General features: G+C 35.8%; 1 protein-coding gene and 1 long non-coding RNA gene across 2 annotated transcripts in view; one reads left to right on the top strand and one right to left on the bottom strand.

Moving 5' to 3' along the window:
* The window catches only part of LOC113237660 (nitric oxide synthase-like protein), a 196,305-nt gene that overhangs the window by 20,289 nt on the left and 151,720 nt on the right, over positions 1-24,296 (top strand). The window lies entirely within an intron of this gene.
* On the bottom strand, positions 921-5,322 carry LOC113237661. The gene is made up of 3 exons (XR_003311053.1): positions 5,311-5,322; positions 3,448-3,450; positions 921-1,254 (listed from the first exon to the last, which is right to left on the bottom strand). It is a non-coding gene; the product is annotated as an uncharacterized LOC113237661 (long non-coding RNA).

Raw genomic sequence — 24,296 nt, 5'->3', positions numbered from 1 at the left:
TCGATACAGCGTGTCGGTTCGTATATTGTGTTGTACAGCAATGATGCCATTATTAAGATTATGTATGACTAGAAATTTATTTCGACGAAATAAAAGAAATTCAACGACGTAATAAACCGTTGTTCCACATTACTGACAATTGTTTAAGGCGGCATAATGTCTTGCGCGAATGTGTTAAGTAACTCATTACATAAAAATATACAAACTTATTGGGTTTTACCTCGGATTCCTCGATATATCAACACCTATCCATAGATACTATCAATACCTTATGGCGAAGTTAGCAAAGGTATAAAATGAATATTATGCCTTAATTTTCAAAAGTATAGTTCAAAAGCGACCTTAAAGAACTAACTCAACAGTCTCTAATTCAGTATACAAGCGTATTACGTAGTAATAAGGTGTATTATTACTAGGCTAGTGCGGAATACCCACATTTACCGTGCATTCAAACATTCGTACGCGACCCCCGGCCTTGAATCAAGCTATTTGTCGTTGCGAGAAATGTTTACGCTCTGCATTGACGATTCAATGTGACTTGAAGTCGACTGCTTGAGAACATGCCGTTCAAATAAAGTAGTCTTATTTAATGCCCCTTAGAGCTGCAGAACTCTGTAGTAGGACTCGTTATAACGAGACTGCGATTACGTGGTAAGTGAAAATATAGTGTTTATTTAGATTACGCTTCTTTGGATTGAATATCACAATGTTAAGCACTTTTTACAGGAAGAGCAAAATCAGATATTCCGAAATATTTATTAAAAAAATGCATAATACATTTTTTGGTAACAACCGTGTACCTATAAAGGAAACGCAAACTATTAATTCCTAGAATAATAATGATAATAATAAACCATTTATTTCAGATATAAATTCATCCATAATTTTTAGTACTAACAAATATACATACGCTAGTGTAAATTTTTAAATAATAAATAACATCGCATCCAGACAACGTTAGGTCAAGTGGCTACGCATTGGCAGAAGTGTGCAAGCGCATCCACCGCCTCAGCATTGGGATTCCCATCTATCAGCTAATGCGCTCACGATGCCGTTCGCACTAAGACGTATGCGTCGGAGTAGCGATGCGCTACGCTTTCGCAAAAAAGCGTAAAAATCGGCAACATGTTTTTCAGCGAACGTGGTTGACACGCTACAATGAGGTGGAAGTCTGAACATCGTCCTGAATGCGTTGCTGTAGTGCGCCGTATGCCCGCCGCGTGTAACTGACCCCACAGGCTGCACGTGTGAAACCTGTAATAAACATTTTTGTAACCATTTTTGTGACACGGTTGAGCGTAAATTCATATGCTCAGAATTTTCTGAAACGTTTCTTCCTGCTAGCACGTATCTGATCTTAAATTCGTAGCTTAATTGTTCACCGGTATAAAACCAAATACCGTCGTAACTCTAAAACTGGTGGAATTGAGAAAACACGATTTCAAAGTTAAAAAAAAAATACTGAATGGATCTTATTAATTACATACTATTATTTATCCATTTCTAAATATAAAGGAGAAGGGTAATATAAGACCCAGTCCCGGCGCAAAAGAAACCTCTCTCAGAATTTTGCTTATATTAGACAAGAAAATTCTGTATAATTTTTGTTTTTGATTTCTGTTAGTCATCGGTGGCATCAGTATCAGTATCGAAAACAAACTATGATAAATTTACTTTATTGTTCACTATAAACTTCCATAACATTGACTTACAAATAAATGGACGACGGGTCTAATACAAAAACCACGAAAAAAATGTCCCAAGTCAACCTATTTAAACGTAGTGACATTTAAAGGAATATGAAAAAGCTAAAACATTGAATTTAAATTGTAATGTCATCGCAGTACTGTCTAATTTTGCTTGCTTCGCTGTCAGTCGAACAAACGAAGACTAGAGCGTGAATGACGCTCTGTATACGATTTTAACGCCCTATAAGTTCGGACACTTTTTAGCGCGGACCCGACGTCCATATAATTGTAAGTCAATGTTCCATAATAATAGTTTTTGAAGAATTGAAAACACAAACTCTGGTAGCCTTTGTTTATACATGAACATACTCCATGCGTCTGATTAAAACAAAAGGCGATTTAGACGTGTTAACCACTGTTATCAAAAACAAAAACTATACAGAATTTACTTAACTAAAATAGCGAAATTCTGAAGAAGGTATCTTTTGTGCCGGGATTGGGTTAATTTTCTATGACCTTTCTCCTTTAGGTTTCATTCAGTAATTTTTCGAACTTTCAAGTCGTATTTTTTTAATTCGACAATTCCGTGTTACGACTACATTTGGTTTCAACTGGGATGTGTCAGTGTTGCGAGTCTTTGTTGAATTTAGGACTTTTATGTATTGCCTTGCCCTTTTCGTCTCTAACTTCATTCAGCACGAAGCCAACTATAATCGCTAGAGGACCGTTTTTCTATTTGCAAATGCAGTCATAAGATATTTCTTGATAATGGTGTCAATACAAATCAAGTTACCGAAATAAATAAGGTTCCGAGGTAGATAATGTAGTTTGCAGACAATACTCAGTTGATGTAATAAAAAAGAAAAAAACTACGTGAAACGTAGACCGTGTGAAATAAAATACCTTTGCCTTTTGCTATTCATGGAGACTTGGAGAGCACTTTGGCGGGAGTCAAGCGGGTATGAAATTGTTACTATCAAGTGAAACGACATCAATCGGATATAAGGCGTCGCTTGGGGCTCTATGGTGCAATCTTAGGCTTTGATGGACCGGCACTGAACTTTCACGTTTTTTAAAATAGAATCCAGAATTGAAATTACCTGGCTGAGATTTGTAAAAAGAACTAAGTTAGCCTGAGCAAAAATGGCGAGCTAAACAGGTGTTTCGTATTTTTACCTAATGTTAAATATAAGAGGAATTTGTGAGAGACTGGAGTCCGTACTCGGTACTAGACCTGTACTACAGCTCACCAGGCTTTCACCGTATCTGACAAGTAATATTGAAGTTACATTGACCTATTAGTGTCGAGTGTCGAGTATGCGTGTATGTGTGTGTGTGTGCGCGCGTGCGCGATATGTGTGTGTGGATCCAACAAAAAATATTGTAGAATATTGTCATGAAGTGTTATTTAATCTTCGAGTGTAGCATCCTGTATATCCTATATAATACTTTGATAATAAAAATTGCTAACGAAATTACGTAAAGAAAACTAACTCGTAAATTACCCATTTACAAAACGACTTTACCTTAGTTTAAGTAAGAAATTATGAACTAAACTCTAAATTTTCTTAAATTTCTTGATTAAACTAAGGCAACGTTCGTTTTGAAAATACGAAAAACTTGCTTAGCTCATCATCTTTGCTCAGTCGAAGTTAAACTAGCAGTAACAGTACAAAATATCGTAGCCTTGGTATAATAAGGCCACATGCATGCATGCATCAAAATTGCTTTTATTACATGAAAGTCGTAAAATAAATACGAACTACATGAAACCAAATGACGCAATGTAGTAGCAGTGGCAGAGTTCCTTGTGAAAGAGTTCATCCAGGGAAGTACTGTCACCTTACTTATTTCTGCCGTCCATTAATGTGAACATTACTGCGTTCCAGTTTTGAGGGGTAAGGGTACTGGTGGAATTACAGGTACATGGGTCTTGTCAACTTATGTCTCAGGGTAATGGGCGCACTGGTAGTACCCTTCAGATCTTTGCGATTTAAATTCAAATTCGTTTATTAAAGACTTAAGGTGTTACAAGAAAACCCTACAACTATGTTAGTAAAAATTTTACATAATAATGCAATAATAAAATAAAATATTTAAATAATACATACAATAAAAATTAATTACTAAAATATTGTATGACTAAAATATACATATTTTGGATTTATAACAGCCGACATCAAATGCCACTGTCCGGTCTATCGGCTAATATCTTAAATATGCTGTTGGGGCTCTCCAGTATTCTGCATCTCACTGAAACTATTTTTTTGTGCATTACTGCATAAAAACAGTCAGTGTGAGCATCCGCAAACATACCAGATGCACTGTGGTACCTGGGCAACCCCAACAGCGTTCTAAACATGTCATTATAAAGGACGCGTAGCTCGCTGAAGGTCTTTTAGGTATACCTAGCCCACAGGCCGCTACAGTAAAACGATTGACAGTATGATTTAAATAAGGTAACTTTTACTTCATCTGTATCTGCGAGCCAGCATGTTCCCGCGGGCCGCCAACGCCCTACGCTTCCTTTGCATGCCTTTGGACGATCATCTTTTAGCTCCGAATTTACTATGTGACCCAGGTTTCTGAACTGTGTCACCCTAGACAAATCACAATCATACAGTTTGATGGGGGGTAACTTGGCTGGGAGACCTACCATGTGACGTGAATACCATGTACTCACTCTTTTAATATTATCTTTTAATCCGTGAGACACGGCATTAAAGCTCTGATATTGTCGCGAATGGCTACTTATACAGCAGGTTCTTGCGCTTAGAATGTATTGATACTGATAGGGTTAATTATTCTAAGTTTCTGTGTTTTAAAATAAAATATATTATTTATGATACCGACTTTAAGTCTCGATGTCCTAAAATAAATATTTAATTACAATACTTCAACAAGGTTATGACAGAATAACAAAGGCCGTGGGTTTCCCGCAACCGCCGAGGCATAAACCGTTTTGTCTTGTTAAGTAACACTGTCTTTGATTTTGTTATAAAATGTATTACTGTTTTTAAAACAAATAAATGAGTTTATTATTATTACTATTATTCTATTGTTTTTTTCCATTTCGCTTCAATGACTATTTCTATAAATAGTGCCAGCAGGATTCTTCTATATTCGTGTCGTACGACGTACTTTACGAGTACATAAATTAATGGTTTGGATTGTTTTTACGCTTTCGTTCCTTAACAGAAACTAATATGTACCTATATATTAAATTTTCATGAAGTGGTTCCCTTTGATATAAAATTTTCTCTTTTTTATTTAAAGAGAGAACTATTTTAATAGCTTGCTCGTCTCTACTGCATATTTTCAGAAATATGAATTGTGAAAGTAGCTGCTGCCCACGCAAAATATTATACACACTATAATCTAAGGCAGAATAATTTATTCAGTTTCATTTCGATTGTATCAAAGTTCATAACTTTTTAAACGAGCTTCTGGCATTATTTAACTTCATAAATGCAACAGTATCTATATTAAAAAGTATCATATCTATTAAGCAGTAACATAAATAAAACTCGAAGTGGCTATGATTTTTGCTAGTCTCTATTTATTTTTGTTTCGGTATTTCGTAGCAAAAGTTTTTTAATACTTAACAGAGTGGTCTAATAACTACAACAGATTCGTAGCACATCACTTATTACGGTTCCTCCAGGTTATAGATTGTCATACCAATATTCGTCTCTCTGCAGTTTTTTGCACGATTAAAGATAATATTCGGACCCAGATATTTTTGGTATTCCTCTCAAACAACGAAACAAGAGAGTCTAACACGATATAGCGTGACCGTGTCTCTATGCGAGAACAACAGTATGTCGGGCTTTATATCACTCTCACGCAGGTCGCTTCCTGCTGTGCAAACCTTGTACATGTTTCTTTGCGCTTTTTTATGGCACTAAGTGAGAGGACGAACAAGTCGTGTGCCCGGTGGTGAGTGACACGCTTGTCCATAGCAGTGCCACTCAGGGCTTTAAATCACAAAGATCTGAGGAGCACTGCCGCTGCGCGCGTCACCGTGAGACACAAGTTGACACGTCTCATGTGTCTGTAGCTTCACCAGCGCCCTTATCCTTCAAAACCGGAACGCAGTAATGCACACATTACTGCTTGGTGGCAGAAATAGGTAAGGTGGCAGTACTTCCCTGGATGAATTTTTTGATAAGAAACTCTACTGCTTTGTTGTTGGTTAAGTCTTTTTCAAAGTTGGTATAAGCGTTAAGTGTGTCTGTAAGTCCCTTCAATCTCGATATATATTCCCTTTCCATAACATTGGGGTGGAATCCCAGCCCACGTCTAGTCCTCCGATGATGGAAAAGGGAAGGTGGAATCAAATTATGGAATTTCATCGCACACTCTTTGTGATATATCCTGTAGAATATCAATAGTCCATGGCGGTGGACAGCAGGTCCATTCCAAGTAGCTGGAGACGGTAGGCTTTCGATATGGATATATCACGAAAAGTCAGAGTACAAGTCACGACACTTTAAACTGCACTACTATCTATCGTCACGACGTAATGGGAATGCGCCATAACTTTCTTATTTAAGCCTTAAAAAGTTATCGACTAAAGTCGTCGTAGAATCTTTAAACGTTTTCCTGAAACGATGTAATTTTGCAGATGAGGCCTTATTACAGCAATGGTGCGAGTTGTTCTTTCTTGTAATTTTCTAATTGTGGTAGGAATTCTAAAACGTGTATATTTACGTTTCATTCTTGATTTCCTGAGGAGCAGGGCTTATAATCTATGCATTGAGCTGCATTTGTGTCACAGACAATGAAATCACTGGGCTTTCAATGGAAACTTTTTGATAAGGAGTTCTACTGCTTTGTGGTTGGTTAAGTCTTTTTAAAAGCTGGTATAAATGTGACGGGTGTCAGTAAGTCCCTTCAATCTCTCTACAATCCCTTTCAAAGACTTTTTTGACAGTATCTCCTCAGTCACACTTTCGAAATATCTATGCAAGAAATGTATAAAAAAACTAGAATGTTCTTTATCATTTCAAAAGAAAATTAAATTAAGACAATGAGGTGCCAAAATCGCTTAAATATAGTGTTTTTGTGTAAGTTTTTAGGCGATAACATAGTACGTGGAACTATGAAAATAGTACATCCTGTAACAAATATCTTGAAGTATAGCTTGAAATTCCTAGAATATTGTTTATTGTCATAGGTAATACAAAAAGTGGATTACAGTGAGACTGGTGGTTATTTTTTGACATATTTTTCTCGGGCAAACCAAACTTGCTTACTATCAAATTTGGTGTGGTTATTTAAATGGTACTTATCTTGTTCCATTAAATGTTACTTATCACTTTATTTGTTTTAAATAAAAGACAAATAAGAAATTTAAGTGTAAAAAGTAACTTTCGTCTACTAAAGTACGAGCAAAATATTTGCTTGCAAATTATGGACAGGCACTTAACAGTGTGAAAAAATATCATACACAAAAAATACGTAAATAAGCAAATATAATGCACCAATTCGTTGAAATCAAAACAAAATATTAAAAAAAAAGTCAAATTTAGCCATTACGTGAGAATAAAAAAAAATATTTTTGGTTGGATTAGAACCTAAAACACAAAGTATTCAAAACAAAAATGAAATTATTGTTTGCGTCCTTGATTATTTAGTAAAATTGCAACGTTGAAAACGTCTACTGCGTAGCTTGCGTTCGTGGGATACGTTGCCAGACCTCTGTTTTGACATGGTTTTGACAAATTAATTTATATTGTATATGATTGTATTGTAATCGGCTGTCTGCCGTCGAGCACGATACTTACGAGATGTGTAGTTGGAGATAGTTATGCAAACTATAACCAACCCACAAAATGTCACTTTCGAGATAATTAGATTTTTGTAAAAACAGTGTGAAGAAATAAATAGGTAAGTTATTTGAGACTAGAGATGCGCCGAGTACTCGTTTGCTACTCGGTACTCAGTAAATTCGGCCGAATAACTCGGTTCATGAGATGAGTACTCGGTTAAAATAAAGCATCACATCTATAGGCATAATAAAGTAAAATCAACAATATATTTAAAATATTCAAAAGAGATTTATTACTAGAAATTGTAGACAATTGTAACAATTTCTAGCAATTAGCAATTTAAAAAGAAAGTTTACATTATTCATATTTCAAATTCAACAAGGGCAAGTTATGATGTAGGAATATTTGCAAGGCTTTCTGCGCGTTCAGGGAATAGTCTGTTCCTTTTTTCTTCATACACATTACCCGCTTCGGCAAATAACCGCTCGCTATACACAGTGCTTGCAGGTGCACATAAAGACACTCGTGCTAACTGTGCCAGTTTTGGATATTTTGTTTTATGCTCTGCCCACCATTAGAAAGGACTCTGTTCTCGCGATAATAAACTTTCATTGACATATCGGCCTAATTCTAGAGCAATGGGGGCTTTTAGGATCATCGCGTTCCGGTTGTAATGAACCGAGTTACTCAGCCGAGTACTCGGCTCAGCAAATGTTGAACCGAGTAAAATTCGGTTCTTGGTTACTCGGTAAAACTTGTACTCGGCGCATCTCTATTTGAGACAAACGATGTACTGTAGCAGTGAGACCGATATAGGGAAACTATTATATTATATAGCAATAAATAGAAAACATTATGTATCTTTTTATTTAGTTAACGAGAACCATGTTCTAGTTTTCGTAATGAAAACGCCAAAGATCTACAGTACTTCAGTACATGTGACATGGATCCGTTTAGCATATTTTAAAAAGGACATTATACGAAGCATTATATGAGCAAGGTTCTTTTTAGCTATTAAAAAGTTACTTATTTAGGGTTGGTACCCTGAACGACTTTTATTTTCTCCGTTTTGGCTTGGTATGTTGCCAGGATCTTTTGTGAGCGGGTAAAGGACACGTCTGGTGTTCTACTTAAATACATAACTCAATTTCACTCGAGGTGTGAGTTGTTTCTTGTTTGCTTAACATGTCCAGTTCTTATATGCTTTGAAATTTTTAGGTTAGACAGCATGTGTGTATTTTAAGTACAACGCCATCTGTTAGCGGCAATCAATATTATGTGAAATTAAGCGGAAGGTCCAACTACCACACTCTTACCGCATCGGGGCGTATGGCGCCACCTTATTGGAAAAATTATAGTAGGCGCGTTATCGCTCAAGGTCATCGACGCAAGGTCATCACCGCTTGTCAGCGTCTCAGTAACAGTTGTTGTGTGTTGATATGATGATTTTAGTAGCAGTAGAGCTCCTTGTGAAAGAGTTTGCCCAGAGACGTATTGTCTTTATCACCTTACCTATTTCAGCCGGCAAGCAACAATGTAAGCATTAATGCGTTCCGGTTTTGAAAGGTAACGGTGCTGGTCAAATTGCTAGCACATGACTTATCAATAAATATAATCTTCAAACTATTTAATAACTACAAAAGACACCATATACATCCTCTTAAATTGCGGCGTAAAATAGCAGACATAGTCTCATTAAAATTACCATCGTCGATTGACCAGAGCTTCTGTCTGAGATTCACTTGCGGGTTCCTGTTAAGCATTTACGTAACGAGTCACTAACATTTACCATTACATTACCAATCGCTTTACAAGATTACAAACGGAATTTCTTTTTTATGGCGTGCAAGCAATAATTTTAGCAAAGTTATTTATAATTATTTAATATAGTTTCTATTACATTGTGATACAAGCTGTTTGTACCCTAAAAAATAAAATAAATAAATAAATAAAATCAACTTACGTTACTTACTTACGTGTTAGGAGGAGACGGTCGCAGTGGCAGTGCCCCTATTCAGATTTTGCGATTTAAAGCTCTGAGTGGCAATGGAACTGTTGTATATAGACATGCGTGTCGCTTACTATGTAATTATGTTTATATGGGAACTTAGACATAAATACTTAGATACTAGAAAATTATTGCAATTTGGCAGCATTTGTGATAGTAGCACGTAACCCTGTACGTGCGTGCTAGACACGTTTAGACTGCTTAATTTGAATTAAAACAAAATTAATTATCTGTTTCCTGTAATTGGTAACTGTGGAATGAAATAATTTACATATAGGCACGCAGCATTGATGTAAATACCTATGTATGTATGTAATTTTTTCTGTATAACTATAACTTCTGTGTCTTGTCATATTATGAGCATTTCAGAACGTTTCGATGTAAGTGTAGAAATTCAAGGAGATAATCGTATGACCAATCGTGTTAACGAGTTTGTTTTGGTATAAAATACTACGCTGTAACTTGAAATTTTTGGTTGTCCGAGTATAAGTAGAAAATTTATTTAAGTTTTACATAGTAAGTACAAATAAAATCACATGAAAATCATAAAAATAATACAAAGTACTTGAAACAATACGTATATCGCTCATTCTCAAAAAACTGTCATAACATAGAAAAAGCTGTTTTGAAAAAAAAAAATATTTTACATTCGTGAGGCTGCAATACTTACTCGTAATGATTTTCGTACTCGTATGGTTTTGTTTATTGTGAAAGATATTAAACTTTTTGAGGAGTATTGACTAGATTATTCAGTCTTCAATCAATCAGACTTTTCTGTGTTATGACAGTTTTTTTAGAGAATGAGCGATATGTGAAATTTTATTATAAGGGTGCGTTCTCGTTATGTAGTAGCTATTTATTTATCGTTGGACGATTGTCGCGTGTAGCCTGTTCGCATATCACGACTATCTGTCGTGACTGTGTCGTGGACGTTTATTTTGTCGTTGAACTATTGTCGTATAGCTGTTCCCACTAGATCGCGACGACAATTTATCGGGTCACGGCAGCCGCCATGTTGTTGGCCGCGTTGTCGCACGACAGAATCGTTTGAACCGCCAAGTTTTGCCTCTCTACGACGCATTGTTGATTGTTCGACGCTCAGGCGAGGTATAAATTTGGTGGTGGTGTCTGTGACTATAGCTGCGTTTGTGTTATTTATTTTATAAATTTTATGCGGAGGGAGGGTGAGAAAATTAACTGCATGAAAAAATTTTCAACACAAGCGCAGCTATTTGCACTTTTTTCCGTCACTAGGTTCGCGGAGTACCAAATTAATTTACTTCCATTTTTATTAACATAGACTTCCGCAAAGTCACGCCTGAATTTATTAATTACTAGCACAAGTGTCTAATTTGAAGGCGCCCTAAGAATATTGATTTCGAAGCCATTTATAGTGTCAAAGTTTCGAGGTCCTAAATAAATTAGTAAGCCTTTTAAATAACAGTATCTTGAATAGCAAATTCCGTTTCTACATACAGAGTGTCGTTTTGTGTCACGGAGGAGTTCAATCTTGCTTTATGGCGTCCCCTGGGATCTTCCCTGGATCTGTATAGTTTTACTGCTGTATTTTCCACATACGCTTTATTAGGGCGTTGTTGTGTATTTATTTGAATCACTTCTATTAGAATATATTCTTTAGTTGTACTCACGTTCCAATTCCTAAATTTCTATCCTAGGATTGTCTGGTAGGAATTGCAATTTAGTAGCAATAGAGCACCTCGTGAAAGAGTTCTGTCAAGTACTACAACTTTATCTATTTCTGTCGCCTGGCAGTAATGTGAGCATTACTAAGCTTCGGTTTTGAATGGTAAGGGTGCTGGTGAAATTACAGGCACATGGGACTTGTTAACTTACATCTCAGGGGACGGGTGCAGTGGCAGTGCCCCTCAGATCTTTGTGATTTATAGCTCTGAGTAGCACTTCAACTGTCAAGTGTTGCTTACCACTCGGTCCACGACTTGTTCGTATAGTAAAACTAAATTTTACAGACACCTTAAACAATTGATAAGCCTAAAATACACTGTAACTGTGAGGGGTACGGCACGTTGGTTTGTTTGAAAATACAAATATACGCGATTGAAATCCGATAAAATAGTTTCATTTCCTATGTATAACAATCGCGAAAACCTAAGAACTCGTTAATTAAAAAATGTTTTAATTTTATTTTTAATGCAAAATATTTTACTTTACAAAGTTTAAGCATTTTGGGTAAAAAAAATGTCCGATAACCTGAACAGGCTAACTATTCTTAATAATGCCCACATGAAGTAGATTTCAAAAGTACATAATTCATTATTGTTTCTAATTTCATTTTGTTCATAATCCAATTATTACAAATTTTTTTATTAATAATTATTTTAGTTTTGATAACACCGTCCGTATCACGTTTATGTGTAAGAGCCTTAAGGCATATAAATATGTTGAAGGTATTTCATGCATATGCACTTCTATAGACTCTTAAGGTTCGTATTCCAGAACTCCACTCAATGCTCAAGTTAGAATTTGAGCAGACTTGAGTTGATTTCAAGCACTGGAAATACGACCCTAATGGCAAGGACTTGAGTATGATTTTCATTGCTCACTGCAATACTCAAGTCCTGACTTGAGTATTGAGTAGAGTTCTAGAATACGACCCTTAGAATGCTAAACTAGCTGTGACATGTTTTTTTTTATAATAACGTACGTGTACACTCGGATGTAATATAATGAAATTTATTTGGGTTACGATGATAATAATTTTAAAATGTAAGTAAATGTTAAAATAATAATAATTTTTAATAACGTGTGTTGAAAAATGACTATACAATTAGACAATAAATGGATTTCAAAATTCGGACACTGTATAGTACATTTTATTACTCAATAAGTTGTTTAATTGCTTTTTAAATAACATAAGGTTTTAATTAAATTGATTGCATGTCACAATGTTTTACTGTCATGATATTGAATTATTTTTGTGAGCGGCAAAAAAGTCGTTAAAAACACAAACAAAGATGTGCAACAAGCACAGAGAAAAAAATTGTAGGGTCTGCTGGTTCGTTTCGTGGCTTAGTTGGCAAAGCGTCTAGCACGGATTGCTGGAAGGCGCTGGTTCGAATCTAGCCGGATCGAAGGAATTTTTCTTAGTTTTCGATATTTGTATTAATAATTATAACATAGGGTTTTTTGTTATAATTATTAATACAAAGATCTGAGATCCCGTCTTCTCATTTCTGAATTGAAGCTCATCAAGATCTGATCAAAGTTCTCCAATGCATCAATTCTGCAGTAACTGGGGTACTGCCGACCCAGATATACTGTCTTTACGTCCCAACCTTACCTCAATAAAATAAATAGATGGATTATGATAATAAAATATAAAGGGTTCATTTCTATTTAACCTTATCACTTTTAATCTTATATATACCAATTTTATTGCTTTGTGACACTGAGATCCTATGAATTTGAATTGGAATACATGAATAATTGTTTTACTTTATATGTATATTACTAGTTGACTTATATGGTTTACAATTCGCCATACAACACTTTTCTCCAATTTGATTGGCTGCAACAAAGTTGGAACTAGGTGTCACAAGTTTACGATTTGTTTGCAAAGCTGTTTGCAACGCTGTAGCATGGTAGATTTTTTTTCCAAATCAAACGCATAGTTTTGTGAACCTCACCTATTTCTGCTGCCAATGCTCAGGTTACTGCGTTTCTTTTTGAAGAGCAAAGGTACTGGTGAAATTACAAGCACACGGGACTTTTGAATTTATGCCTCAGGGTGACGGGCGCAGTGGAAGTGCCTCATAAGCTCAATTTATATTGCGGCGGAACGGAATGGAAGCTAATTTTTGTATCGATATTGTATCGCATGCTCGAAAATGCTCGCGCATTTCGCGGTAGATTTTGGCTCGCGTGTAGTTTGTACGTTACACAATTGACCATAAAGTTCATTATGCTATGTACAATATCAATACAATTTTTTTTCCATTCCGTTCCGCCGTAATATAGAATAGAATAAAGAAAAGAATAAATTGAGCCTTGCCTTTTAAAGCACTGAGAACTGGTAAACGACTTGTTCGTCCCGTAACTTGATGTTATAGAAGAAACTTCGTTCACAAATATATCCTAATGATATTTTTCTTTACCTTTAAAGCATAGCCTACGGTTTTGTTTTATTTACGTTCAATTCACTTTTGACGTCGTATCGCACATTTGCCTAAAAGTTTTGTAAATGTGCTACGGTCCGAGAGGATTTGGCCAGTCAATCAGATTATGCCATCCTTTTTCATGAGTTACTTACAAGGGTTCTGACAATATTTGTCTTTGTTCCTGTTTTTTTAAAAGACTCAAATAAAATTAACAACTCTATAAGCAGCAGATAATTCTCTTTAGTACATGATAAAATGCTGCCGATTTTTTTGAAGAGAAATCCAAGGTAGATCGTTTAGTAGTCTTGTTTTCCTAAATTGTTATTACATTTGGTTGTGTGATGTGGTTGTTAAACCATAACATCTTATTTAACTTCATAATTGTTTTTTATTCGCAAATTATAGCATCAATGTCTTTTATGTATTATTGCTAATCTTCAACGCAAAAATAAAGAAGTTAGGGTACGTACTGTACGCATCGAATGCGCCGCGAATGTCCAACTTGTGCGTTGCGCTCGCGCTACGTACGTGCTGTTAAATAATGTTAATGTATGTGGCGCGCGAACAAATCGTACAGCGTAATGCACGATGCAGCGCGAGCCTGTCGCAAACACGCGCATTTGGAGTGCATTCGCCAGAATTGTAGGGCGCGTTCATTTGACACGAATTTCATCGCGCTCACGCCGCGTCGGTGTTCAGAGACCAAACTGTCATGTCAAAATACGCTCTATTTATATAGCCTTTACGTTTTAACTTAAATGAGCGTCTCGGGCGCGAGGGGCGAGTCTCGTTTGTCTTAGTGAAATAGATTATAAGAAAAGCGAAAATCCAGTTTTAAGACTTTAAACGCTGAAAATATAAGAATGCATCAGTCTTGTCATTAAAATAAATTATTAAAATTGAACAAAATCCACTTTATTTAAAATAATAAGAGACATCCATATTAATTCTTGCTTTTTAAACAATAGGACATTTGGTAATTTTTATTCGATAATTGTGTTCTGAATAACGTTTCTAGCCTTTACCGGTCGAGAAGTTTGAGTAATCGTACGGGAGTGACGTCATTTCGGTCCGGTTTCGAATATGACAGTTTGACGTCCGCTTCGGGTGTTGTGAATAAAAATGAAAACAAATCCAAAAAAGAAAAACTAAATGAAAAAAAAAAAAAGAAATGATAGCTCTATCGTAAGGTTCTGAATCGACACTCGAGTGTCTTTTCTTATCTTAGGCAAAGATTAATATTAATTTTAATTCCGCTTATGACGATGCGACCTCATATCTTCATCCACCTTTTTATCACCCATTTCTCTGGTTCCTGGCCACCTACTTTGAAATTTCGAAACATTCTTGAATTCCCTTTCTTCGTCACTCTCACTTTTTTCTTTCTGTCTCCACGCTCTATTAAATTTTCGAAGCGAGCACACTTGTTCGACTTCACTTGAACTTCTGACCAGTTATACCATTGAAAATCATGTAACCTAACTACTTATAAAGCATAGTATTTCCAGAAAATACTGGCCCTCTTGGGGTAAGTTTCTTTTCACCTGTTAACCTGTGTCTAATTTAAGTAGGGAGTGTTTGTATATGATTGTACCTGTGTTTATATCGTTATTTTGTTTTGTTACAGCCTTTACGCCTTTACTTTACCTTTTCTTTTCCCTTCCAGTACCTTCTCTTTCTTTATTTCTACTATAAAATTCATGTGGGCCGAGCCTTCTATTTAATTACGCCAGGCCCGTGTGACGTACTTATCCGATAGACTTTGATATATTATGGAAATCCGATGCAACAATATCTGATATTGCTACCAGTACAGCCAGCAGACTACCCAACTACTCACAGCAGAACTATCGTGTTTGGGCTCCATAAATTGGTCTCGACTTTTTGGAGCATCCTGTTTTGTGTCAAAGGTTTTTCTAATTTTTATTTATTACGTTCACAAGTATATTGTACACTCGTTTTGGATAGAATTTACAATACAATCTGCTATGTACCAGACATGATTGTCATTTAGAATTAACCATTATTAAAATTTCGCCATGCTTTAGTGTAATAGTGTTTGTAAGAAGTTGTATGTTTTTTTATGACATCAAGTGACGGGACAATAAATGCATGCATCTGATGGTAAGTGATAAGCCTGTCTATAAGTTGCAGCTTTAAATCGCAAAAATTTCAGGTGCATTGCCACTGCGCCTGTCACCCTGAGACATAAGTTGACAAGACTCACGTGCTTGTAATTTCACCAGCACTCTTACCATTCAAAACTGAAACGCAGTAATGCTCACATAACTGCTTGGCGGCAGAAACAGTTAAAGTGGCATTACTTCCCCGGACGAATTCTTAGAGAAGACTGATATTAAAAGTTTATAAAAATCCGACGATAAATGCAATTTTATTTCTTACATATCCTTAAAATAAGGTTCTTTTCGGCAAAGGTTAACAACCGCAAAGAGTTACAGATTGCCGCAGTGTGTCAATGCCATAAAACATTACAGCCTCCCGGAGTCACATGTCACATTCATATCTCTACGCACTGCTGCGACACGTAGAAAGGTGGCCACCTATATAACGTTATCTTCAAGAATGCGTAGTTTGATGTACTTGCGTATTTCTCCTCTATAAACTATTTACAAGTTTAAATGAGACTTTTGTTAAGCAATTTTTGGGTTAGCTACTGTTTTATGGGAGTTGATACTATCTTAGCTCGAATTAAAATTTTTCCCAAACTAATACCGTTAATTTTGCTTGGGTCGACTGGCAGGGATACTGGCTATATTAGAATTTATATTTTTACAAACGAAATCAAAGATATTTCAAAAATGTACATCGTTATACTATGCGAGTTGTATTTACTTCAGTTGATATAAAAAAAATGCATTGTAAAGTACCTATTATTTTAGAATTTCGAGGTAAGTTTGTTTGTAAGTTTCTTTCTATCGTGAAAATTTTTAGGAATTATGTTTTGCACCGTATACTATTCAGTGTACATCCTCAATTTTACTGTTTTTTTTTTTTCTAAAGCGATGATTTAATGCTTTCACTAATATACGGAATCAATCAAAGCCATTTGAGGTCGTGTCGACACTTAAGATTTTGTTTCTCAAAAGAATATAAATTCACTTAGCGAGAAATGTAAGGTATCATGAAACTTCTGCAGAGAGTACGTGTTGACAAAAATTCAAATGAAGGTGTACAAATAAAATTTGTGTTCTAGTATAATAAGAAAAAATATGGCCTAATCAAGTATTGCATATAAATTGCTATGGTGACACTTTAACAGTAATTACTCAATTTAGTAGCAGTAGAGGTCCTTGTGAAAGAGTTCGTCCTGGGAAATACTGCCAGATTACCTATTTCTGCCGCCAAGCGGTAGCGTTCCGGTTTTGAAGGGTAAAAGTGCTGGTAAATTTATAGGCATATGGGACTTGTGAACTTATATCTCAGAGTGACAAGCGTAGTGGCAGCGTCCTTCAGATCTTTGCAATTTAAAGCTCCAAGTGGCATTGCAACTGTTATGGACAGGCGTGTCGCTTACCACCAGGCGCACGAATTGGTGGTTAATAAAAAAAAACAGAAAAAAAAACCATCAAAACTGTAAGAAAATCCTTAGAATGAGAAAGTTTAATTTCTTTGTAATTTGTTGTGTATCTGAAGCTCCTTCGTACAGTATGTTTTTGTTTCCTTAATTCGTCCGCGGTATTTTCAATTATATATCATTAGCACGTCTGGTTGTCATGCTTTCATTTCAAATGCATTAAATAATTTAAATATTATAGAGTTACCATGCACAGTTTTTGTTTGGAAATGAAGTTTTTTGTTATTATACGTAATATCATATTCTGGAAGAAGGTCGTACCGTTTTGTTACTCCCCTATATGTTTCATCATAAGATTTGATATTTCGGGAAACCAAGCAAACTACAAATAGAAAAAATTAAATTGTACATTGGGTATTTTTACTATTGTACATTTTTACTAAACATAATTACATCATTCAGGCCCAAGCAAGTATGGCTTCAGTTTTTTTGTCTGTACTTATAAGTTTATGTGAGTATAAATGTTACGAATAGAGTAACACTCAAATAAACCCTCTTAGGTTTAAGACTGCCAAGTACCTAGATAATAGATAAGTTATTGTAATATGATAAATAAATAAATAAATAAAAAATAAAATAAATTTTATATGTAAAACGCAATATGAACATTTTAAAATATTTTTTCTATGCACGTACCCGTATGATCGTATAGAATATAAAAGCCTAAATTTGAATGCGACTTTTCATTATAATGTACACTGAACGTTTACATGATCATGGGAATAATCTGGGTCTAAATTACTTTTTTTTCATAACAACAAGTGACGGGACAAACAAGTGTGCGCCTGGTGGTAAGCGACACGCCTGACAGTTCCAGTGCCACTCAGAGCTTTAAATCACAAAGATCTGAGGAGCACTGAATTGCGCTCGTCATCCTATTACATAAGTGGTCAAGTCCATGTAATTTCACCACTAACCTTATACTCTTCAAAACCGAGACGAAGTAATGGTCACATTATTGCTTAGCGCTAGAAATATTTAGGTATGTACTTCCCCGGACGAATTCTTTCACAAGGAGCTCTACTGCACTAAAACTGCTACTTCTCATATTATGTACATTTAGATGTACATGGAGGCCTTAGGAGGTTAGTGCATATTTCGTTTTTATTCGAAACTCAATTCTAATGTGTTTTCTCGTAAAATAGCGATTTATATCTTTCGTTTATACCTTTTAATTCTATCCAATCAAGGTTCATTTGGCATCAATCATCCTTTTGTCGATAAAGCATTCTGGATCGTAATTCCGTAGAGCAGCTTCCAATTGTGCAATTCGTGGATTGCTTACGAATTGCAGACCTGGTGGAATCCGATCCTCTAACATTCGGAAAAGGCGAATCGTTCGACTGACAATCGCATCGTGTGAGAATTGAGACGTGGATTGTTTGTTACTGAAACGGCACACAACCAGAATAACTACGAAAATCGTGAAGTTAAACTATAATGAATTTTAGTAAATATATTAACTTTAATAACTGGTGTGTGTTTGATTTATGATTCATCAAAATCGTTCGTTTTTGAATTTAAATTCATCTTTGGAATATTATATTTTATTCTTATTCTTTATACAGATTCATTCAGCGTGAGAATTAACCTCCCATTGAATTTCCCCATAAGGTTTATCTTATCCTGTATTCGACAAAATGTCCATTTTTTAATGGACTATCCTGTCATGAAAACGTACACGGGTTCATACAGTACAGTCTAAGCATATTGTTAATTACTTTTCACCTATTATGGAAACATTAGTTCCCGTAATATCGTCCTTCGCGTTTTATAATACTAAACTAGCGACCAACAGACGAGCCATTTGATGGGAGGTGGTCACCGTTGCCCACGGACACCTGCAATATCAGAGGAGCTGCATATGCGTTGCCAGGATTTGAGAGCCCTGTTGACTCGCTTTTTGGAGAACTAGAGGAACAGGAGGGAGAGTATTTCACGTATTGCAGGTTCGATGATGGAACGAACGTGATGCCTAGGTGGTCTTAGAATGCCAGGCATAGAAGGATGTGAGTATGCACTCTGCTCCTTTAGCAGAAGGTGCAATGGTGCGATTCTTGTTAGTAAATTTGTAAAAACACGATTCGTGGGAAGATGTAAGAAATTGGTTATCCCAGGCAAAGAAAGCGATCATGTAAATAATAAATAAGTAAATATTAGACAACATCACATACGTTGCTCCGTTCCCAAAGTAAGTAACTAAAGCACTTGTGTTATGAAACTCGGAAACAACGCGACGGTATAACACAAACACCCAGAGCCGAACCAATATAGAAAATGATTATCACTAGTATCAGGTTTCTTACCACGGTATGACTTCTTTTTATTTTCCCGATATTTCGGAACATGTCATATATTTCGCTCCATGGTCACGGGTTGACTGTGTGTGAGTCAACCCATGACCATGGAGCGTGCAACCGTTCCGAAATATCGGGAAAATAAAAAGAAGTCATACCGTGGTAAGAAACCTGATACTAGTGATAATCATTTAGTGAATAACCACGAAAGTCTTAAAATCTATATAATATAGAAAATGTTTATATATGAAACCGGGACCTCGAGATATGGCGACACCACGAACACCGGTGTGTAAGTCGCTCGACCACGGAGGTCATCAAAATCGAGTAAACCGTAATTTTTAAAAATGTAAAACAGACGAACGCTTTGTCTAAACAATGCCAATTCATTCCAAACACAGATTACAGACAGCAGTGTATTCCATTTCTTTCCTGTACGCATTAAGAAGGAGGAAGCGAAACGTTTCGTGTGAACGGGTGGCAAATCAATGACGTAAGGATGTAGCGACCCGGACTTTCTAAAAATGACTGCATTGAATCTCAATTGAATGAATAAATCCGCGATTCAAAATAAATTGGGTTTCATGAGTCAACCTCGAAGAGACAAAGCTCGGAAATGCACGATTCACGAGGTAAACAGAATATACGTAAATGTATGAGATGTGAATGCGGTTTCTATCTGTCAGTATCTAGGCTATCGCTTGAGATTGAAATTGAGTACGAAACACTGAAATATGAAGTTGTCCACGTATACTCTGATGTTGTAAAATTGAAACGTGACGTGAGGGAAATGAGAATCGAAGCGTTTCACCGTTTTTAAATATTCCCGTGAAACGAAAATAGGGAAGTTGCGATTGTACAGGGTCAAGAGCTCGTCAAGCTTGACACTTAAGACTTAAATCCAACTCTATGCCGCTTACGGTAAAAACGGTCCAAAGTACAAAATATTATGCTTGATGTGCTCTTGACTGTACCAACAAATTTGTATTGATTTCGTCGTGATGTAATGTGATGTGATCTCTAATGAGAGGGTTTAGGCCACAGTCCTCTATGCTGGCATAATGCTGATTGCGGAGTTCACATGTTTTCTCTTGTGAATCTTCCTTGAACTGTTAGCTAGAGATATTATAACTTTTATTGACAAATTACCGCGTTTATACAATAACGCAGTATTACAGAATACTATGATTTTGAACTAAGCATACAGCAACGAGCAGAGTAAGCGAAACTTTATCGTACATAAAATATCCAGCCTAAAAAAAACTAAAACGTAGTTTTTTTCCACTATTCGTGTTTATTAGTATTATTGTCAATAATACTTGGATTATTTTGTGTTTTTTATAATAATAATAGTAATTTTTATAATATTGGACCTGGATTTCTTAAAGGTCTTTGATCTATTGTCCTTTGACATTGGACTTTGTTTAGGTATTCGTACAATAACCAAAGCGACTGTAAAACATGGAAAACAGCTACGTCGGATTGTTACATATTCGAATGCGAGGTGAGGCAGGGGGGGCTCACCTCGCCCAAGCTTTTCAAAGTATATATGAATAGACTCATTAATGTGCTTAGCAGCATTAAGATTGGATGTTATATTAAAGGAATTTGTGCTAATGATGTCAGTTACGTCGACAACATGGTGCTATTTTCAATTGTTTGATTCGAGCACTTATCTCTATGTTATGAGTTTGTGAATACACTGTGGCCCACGAACTCAATATTAATGTTACGAATAGTGATCTGATGAATTTTAAGGCAGGTATTAGATGATACTCTATTGTACAGTCGATTCCCTAATGTACCTGATCCCGTAACCGACCTTTTGGTTCTGTGCTGTGTGTTTGGTTTGGTTTGCTTTGGGGTAACGCCGCCGATATCAACAGAATCTTTGTCCTGCAGAAACGTGCAGTTAGGGCAATTTACAATCTGGGCCCCAAAGTATCTTTGAGAGATAAGTTTAAGGAAATTAACATTCTTACACTAGCCTCACAGTACATTTATGAAAATGTAATTTATGTTAAAAGGAATAGTAATTTATTTATGAAAAATAGTGACAGACATAACATTAATACGAGGAATAGAAATAAACTAGCTTTTCTTGATAGTCGTCTTCACAAAGTCAAAAAATCATTTATGGGGCAATGTATACGCTTCTGTAACAAGATTCCGGTTGATATACAAAATTTGCCTTTCACGAGGTTTAAAACTATAGTGAAACAAAAACTTTATGCTAAAGGTTATTATACAACTTCTGCGTACTTGGATGACAAAAATCCGTGGTAGTAACCCGTTTAGCTCATGGAGGTAGTCTCGATCTCTGATGTTTCAAATAATAAAAAAAAAATATTGTAAATGTTATTTACAAAGAGCAACCCCTAGAGTTTCTTGCTCATTCTTCTCAGGGGAATCTGCCTTACGAATGAGCGGTAGAGTTTAATATTGTGACGATTTCAAGTGTAATAATGCTTACCTATGAAATAAAGATTATTTTGAATTTGAATTTGAATTTATGAGTCATCTTATGCATTCAACAAAAATGTGTAAAGAAATTCCAGGTTTCTTTTACCGACTTCAAAAAAAGGAGGTTTCATTTTTTTTTCCTATCTGTTTTTTTTATGTATGTTAGTTACGCGATAACTCGATAAAATTGTGAACCGATTTGGTGATTCTTTTTTGTTGGAAAGAGGGTATTTCAAAAGTGGTCCCTTTTAAATTTGAAGAAAATATGAGTAGCAAACTAGGGGATGAATACTTTAGAGGTCGGTTTCTAAATTTAAGTACATTAGTAAAGTTAAATTAAATTAAGTTCAGTACTGAAATCATGCAAATTTGTATTTATGTAATGTAATATTGTTATTATATTACATCGTATGCATGTCGTATGTATTTAAATATCAAATAAAAACAAGTGACGGGACAAACAAGTCGTGCACCCGGTGGTAAGCGACACGCCAATCCATAACAGTTGCAGTGCCACTCAGAGCTTTAAATCGCAAAAATCTTAGTCTCACCTTGAGACTGAAGTTGAAAAGTCACATATGCTTGTAATTTCACCAACACACTTCGAAACCGAAGCGCAGTAACGGTCATAGTATTGCTTGGCAGCAGAAATAGGTAATATGTGGTGGCAGTACTTCCCTGGACAAACTCTATCAGAAGGAGCTCTACTTCTACTAAACGAAATGATAAATATGTTAAATACATATATATGTGTTTTACGTTTTGTTATAAATATGTATTGTTTTATTTAATGGTATACTGCGCACCGCAATATTTACTTTATTGAGAAACCGTACAGAGCTTTACGACTAAGTCGGTGGTTGGAATTTTGAAATGTTTATTATTTATTAAGCCAGCGCGTCTGGGAAATGTTTCTGAATTCCCGTAGTGCCGGAAAAGCAATGCGGTAGTAACGCGAATGCAACAAACTACCGCTATCAATGTCGAACGGTTTTCTTGCAAATTGCTCCAACGTTATGAAGGCGGTTGCATGTAAGCTGATACGTTCGGTTGTATGTATTTTACAGCTTCAATGTTGCAGATTTTCTATAATATGTTCGAGTGTATTGTTGTAATTTTATTTTTGTATTTCTTGGTTAAGTTTTACCGATCTTGATTTGTTATAGTCCACATATAGGTACTTTAGAGTAGTACCCACCTACACGTATCCACATGTAGGCATATGTTTGAAACTACTGACACTGACATGTGTCAGCATCAGTAGTTTAGTTTACCTTGTAGCAGGATGTATGTAACTCTCTCGCCCTATGCCTGCGGTCCACATTATAAATAGAGCAACTATAATATTATCTAGGAAACTAATATCTTAAAATGAAAATTTGAAAAAGAAACATGTTTTTTTTTTGTGTGTAATAGTATAATATAATAATAATAGGGGTTAAAGTATGAAATTGCCGATTTATACTGAAAATCTAAATTGTTTATTTTTTAAATTTTTAACAAATTTATTTAATCAAAATAGTTGCCATTATTATCTATACATTGCTGCCATCTAATGGGAAGGTTATTAATGCCTTTGCGATAGAACTCCGACGATCTAGACTGCACAAACTGTGTGAAAGCATTTTGTACTGCCTCCTGGGAAGAAAACTTCTTGTCACGTAGATAATTGTCCAAATCACGAAAAAAATGGTAGTCCGTTGGAGCAAGGTCTGGTGAATACGGAGGATGACGAATGGTTTCTAACTGCAGTTCCTGAAGGGTCAAAATGGTTTCTCGTGCTGTGTGAGGTCTCGCGTTGTCGTGGAGCAATAATGGTGAAGATCGATTCATGAGTCGGGGCTGTTTTACTGCTAGTTTTGTCAACATGGTTCGGAGTTCGGCACAATAGACATCTGCCGTTATTGCTTGACCAGATCGGAGAAAACTATAGTGAATAACACCATGCTGAGACCACCAAATAGTTACCATTACCTTTTTATTGGTAAGTTTTGCTTTAGGACACTGTTGTGGCATTTGACCTGGGGTCAGCCATTGCATTTTTCTTTTCCGGTTATCATAAAGAATCCACTTTTCATCACATGTTACAATTCGATCCAATATTCCTTCATTTCTGTACCGGTTCAACAAGGCAACACAAGTTTCAACACGCGTTTCTTTCTGCAGATCAGTCAAATCATGAGGCACCCATTTTTCGTATTTTTTTATTTTATTGATTTGACGCAAGTGAGTCAATATTGTGGGTAAGGTAACGTTAAACCATGCCGCTAATTCCTGGGTAGTTTGACTAGGATCGGCTTCCACTATCTCTCTTAATTCATCGTTATTCACCTGT

The sequence above is a fragment of the Hyposmocoma kahamanoa genome, unplaced genomic scaffold, assembly GCF_003589595.1.
Source record: "Hyposmocoma kahamanoa isolate Upper Pololo Valley unplaced genomic scaffold, ASM358959v1 93, whole genome shotgun sequence".
Lineage (NCBI taxonomy): Eukaryota > Metazoa > Arthropoda > Insecta > Lepidoptera > Cosmopterigidae > Hyposmocoma > Hyposmocoma kahamanoa.
This window is presented reverse-complemented; position numbering and strand designations above follow the sequence as displayed.